This window comes from Larimichthys crocea, unplaced genomic scaffold (assembly GCF_000972845.2).
Source record: "Larimichthys crocea isolate SSNF unplaced genomic scaffold, L_crocea_2.0 scaffold627, whole genome shotgun sequence".
Lineage (NCBI taxonomy): Eukaryota > Metazoa > Chordata > Actinopteri > Sciaenidae > Larimichthys > Larimichthys crocea.
In genome coordinates this window covers 2529-7112 of record NW_020858253.1, presented here as the reverse complement: position 1 = coordinate 7112, position 4584 = coordinate 2529, and the positions used below count along the sequence as shown (strand labels likewise).

General features: G+C 40.4%; 1 long non-coding RNA gene across 1 annotated transcript; it reads left to right on the top strand.

Annotated features, from left to right (window-relative positions):
• The first annotated feature begins 350 nt into the window (after positions 1-350).
• LOC113745308 (uncharacterized) lies at positions 351-3820 on the top strand. The gene is made up of 2 exons (XR_003462091.1): positions 351-1343; positions 2807-3820. It is a non-coding gene; the product is annotated as an uncharacterized LOC113745308 (long non-coding RNA).
• The last annotated feature ends 764 nt before the right edge of the window (positions 3821-4584 follow it).

Sequence of the window (4584 nt, the reverse complement as noted above, 5' to 3'; positions counted from 1 at the left end):
GCTCTGACTGCCGTCTCTCGGTGGCAGCGTATCACCATCTGAAGCTTTCCATCCACATCAGGGGAGCAGAGCTTGACTACTGGGATTAGGCAATCAACACATTCACCCAGGAGGCTTCACACACAGGATTCCTGCTGAGCATGACCCTTATTTCTAATTTATTTCATAGCATCTCATTTACTAGCACCCGGAGCTAATGCTAAATGCACAGATCACCGTGCCGCGGCCTTTTTGTATTGATACGAGCCTGTACTTACGGGATCTGTCCACTAGGAGAAAACATAGTTTTCATAGATGAGAGCGAAATGACGTATTTTATTCTTCGCCATTTCTTAATACACACACACACACACACACACACACACACACACACACACACACACACACATGCACACACACACACTCGCTCCACATCACACTGATAATCCCAGCAGCCTTAAATAATTTATCAAGTGTGGATTTCCCTTAAAATAAATGACTTTGTTTTTGAATGAGCTCTCACTTATCATATGTGAATAATAAGAGAAAAAAATTAAGCTGAAAAACAAAACAAGGAAAAATAATAGAATCATCATCATCACAATCATGAAAAACAACCTTATTTTCACAGGTTTCTTCATGAAATAAAAGCATCATTTAATAAGAGAAATTATAACTTTAAGGTTGGCAGGGAGGTCGATAATTTTTATCTGAATGTGTAAAAAAAAAAGACTTCTTGAAATACAGGAAGCACACCCCCTGACATACACACTGACACACACTGACACACACACACATACACACACACACACACACACACACAGTTTTATGACTCTCTTCTTCAGTTATGTCTGCAGCTGATTGATTTAATTAGTTTAACATACATGTGCATAATTAATGCCACATATTAACAACTCTAAATATATCTCAACACATCTTGAGCGCACAATTATTTTCCAGGCACCCTGAAATAAATCACTTAATGCCAGCGTGCTTAAATAAGAGCACAATATTTCTTTATATACTTGAAAACACTCCATTAAATATTAATAATTTACAGCAACACTTCTGAGGAAAATACAATATTTACATCGCATGTAATGGGGCTGTTTTCAGACATATTTTTTGAAAGAATTAGCATATTACGGCATTAAATCAACACTGATTAGAGCAGAGGACACTGAGTAAGGATTATAAGATTCAAAAAATATTTTTGTTGAATTCATCTGTTTGTCTTTATTTCCTCCTGACTCCAGCACGTGGGATGTGTGTCATTTACAGGGAATTGATTTGCCGTTTGTTGGAACGTAAAAGCAGTTTGTTGCAAAGTGTCGGTGCTTTCCTCACACGTCGGCTGCTGCAGGGTCAGTCGCCGTGCAAACTGCGTCTGAAAACAACCTGTGAAGTCTTGATCGACCGCGTTCACCACAGCTCTCGCCTCTCACGCCTTCTTCTTGTTCTTCTTTCTCTCTGTTCATTCTGTATTTAATGTTGCACAGGCCCTCCTTAATTGATGGTATCTTCCCAAATCACTAGGGTCCTATAGGCATGCATAGTTAATTATTAATGCAAAAAAAAGTATCAAACAATACTGATCTTTGTCTGAGGCAAAAAAAAAAAAAAAAGTAATTCAGCAGAGAGTGTGGAATCAGGAAAGCTGTCTGTCACACATCTTCTTTTTTTTTTTTTCAAAGTAAAACACAAATAAGAGAACATGCACTTAGGAACTTAACCTCCTTTCCTGACTCCCCCCCCCATCCTCGCCCAAAAATCAGAGAGAATTCAGCCGGGCGTGTTTTGTGGCGGGGATAAGCACCGTGGTTAAGGTTTTGCTGATTTTCATGTAATGACTGGCAGCCGTAACACCTGGCACTGTGAAATCTAGAAATTAGCACACTCCGGGGAAACAAATTGCTTTGTTGATGCAGAACGTTATAGAGAGGGAAAAAAACAACATCAGCTTGACATTGGCTCTGGATGCATTTGTATGCATGTTTTTATTTTTCAGAACTTTTAGCGTCAAACTCAAGCAACATACATACAGGCGTGATTTCTTCTCTGTGCATGGAACTTTTTGATGCTGACCGCCACACTGCTGTTCTCTCTTAGTTCTACAAAGTAGAAAAAATAATCTGTAACTTACAAACAGTGTTGTGAATCATACAAAGAGACATAATGATAATTATCTCTGTTCAACTCAAGCCTTTCTGGTCTGCTCAGACCGCCCAATCAATTTCATTTCTGTGTTAAAGTGTTCTGTAGGATCAATAGATTCATACAGTGTTCCTCTACACTAGAATACAGTTATTGTTAAAAATACATCAACTATAACCACTGATCTTTGGTGGACAGGATGTTGGCTTCAGAGACAGCGAGTGAGTGAGTGCTATCAACTCAGCCGTAGTGGATCTTGGAAATTATTTCCTTTGCTTTTGGATCATTTTATCAACTCATAAAGAAATCATTCAATTTGTCTGAGTTACTCAGAGTAAGACACTTGTTTTTTCATTGGACAGTGATGCAACTACTTTGAGATTAAAGCGATGAGATACAAAGACATTTCAGGGCGTAGCGAAGATTTTTGAAATAATGGAGGGTTTAGGTAAAATAAAAATACACGTCTGTATTTTCTGAATCCTTCCTTCACTGCTTGTGTTCAGTGAGAGTTGTGCTCCTGTTTCCATAGCTGCCAAATCCATCCTTCCCTAAAATCAGTCGAAATATTGTTCTGACATGGATTCAAAACACTAACCCGTGTATGAAATGTCTACACATGTATTGGAACAAAAGTTAGTGAATCTCTGCATGTCTTTGACCCTTTGTTTAGTGACGTCCGATGCAGGGAGCTGAGCCACTTCACTCCTCCCAGATGTCCTTTTCCTTCCAAGCCGAGCAGCGACGGAGGCATATTTTAGAGATCTCTCCCTCTCCGCTGAGGCATCTTCTTATCCTGTCAATCAGCAGCCCGCCTCCACCCCGGCTCTGCGCGGGGCTGAGCAGCTTGGCGGAGATGCAGGGTGATGATGAGAACTCGTCGCAGCCTAGCAGGGTTTCCTCCTCATCAAGCTCAGAACAAAGGGGGGCCCGGTCCGCTCGGCTGCTCTAAATACAGCCTGCAACATGCCCCAGCCAACTGTTTAACACACTCTGCTTTTATATGCAGACGTGAAAATAGAAGTGTGGATGCCGGAATCGGTCACAGGAGGGAGTTTCGTTGTGTTTGGATGTCAGGTGAAGTGGTTTGACAAAAGTTACAGTACATTGGATGTTTTCAAAAACAAAACAAAACAGAAACTGCTGTGTAATGAACATTTGACGAAGTCAGAGGACACGCTAAGGAGGGCGAGGGTCAATCACAAGTGGCTAAAATCCATATTAAAATAAAGGTGAAGATTTGAACAGATGATGCAGATAGCAGCTGTTTTCAGACACCAGGAAAGGAGTGCCTGACTACAGACAAGATTTCACTCATTAACCTGTGTGGCACTGCCTGATGTCAGACACACTTGTCAACTCGTTACACTCCAACAACAAGTCGGCGGAGGTCTATGTCCCATCCCATAGTACAGAGTGACTGGAAATGTTTTATACTGGAAAAGTGGCAAAATTATGCTCATGTCGGACTACATTTGCTTGATGTGTGAGTGCGCTGTGATGGACACTATTGTGCCACAATGCACAAAGAATACTGAGGAGCTGTCACAATGAGAACAACTCAAACACACTGTGGATGTGTGAAGACTGAATCAGTGTACAACTTTTTGTTTAACATCGTCTCCGCAGAGAAGATTTACACAAAAACATGATTTAAAGATGTACACCAATAAAAGTTTGAATCATATTCACACTTACATTGCCTTTAATATAAAGCACATTTTCTGTTGAACTTAAATCCTCTCTGTAGCTGCAGTTTAAAATGCATTTCCATTTAGAATGTGTGAAGCATTTCACAGTGTGATCACTTAAAAGAAGGAATGAATACAGCCAATAATCAATGTCCATCTGACTGAGAGACAGAACCTATCCTGTGTTTTTAGCAGTGAGCAGCTCCTTCGTTTCCTTTGGGCACTATACTGTGCAACATCAAAATGTCAAAGTGTTTTTTAGTCTGCATACTGACAGAGCAGATTTGCAATATCTAACAGATTATAATGTGACTGAGGTTTGCAGGCCCTAATAAAATCCAAAGCTGCTGTAGAGGCTTGTGAAGTTCAGATTGTACTACAGCTGGTATTTTCTGTGTATGCTAATGCGCTTAACACAGGTAGTCTGCACCACACACACACATCCACCTTATGGCCCTGAGCAGATGACAAATGTTGACCCTACACAGCTGGGCGGATGTGGAAAGTATCATTTAAGCATTCATATGCAAATAGGGAAGCATCTTTTGTGAACTGAAATGTCACACTAAAGTTGCAATTTAGTTGTCCATCAAAGCAATTCTTACATAATTTCCTCTCAGTACTAAATGTTCATGAAGTCAAAGGTCAATGGTGAGGTCAGGAGGGAAGAAAGTGTTCAGGAGCCTCTGATGTTTTATGCTGTATTATTCATTGACGCTTGGCCAAGGAGAATTCGAGACACTCTCAAAGTTCATCAGAA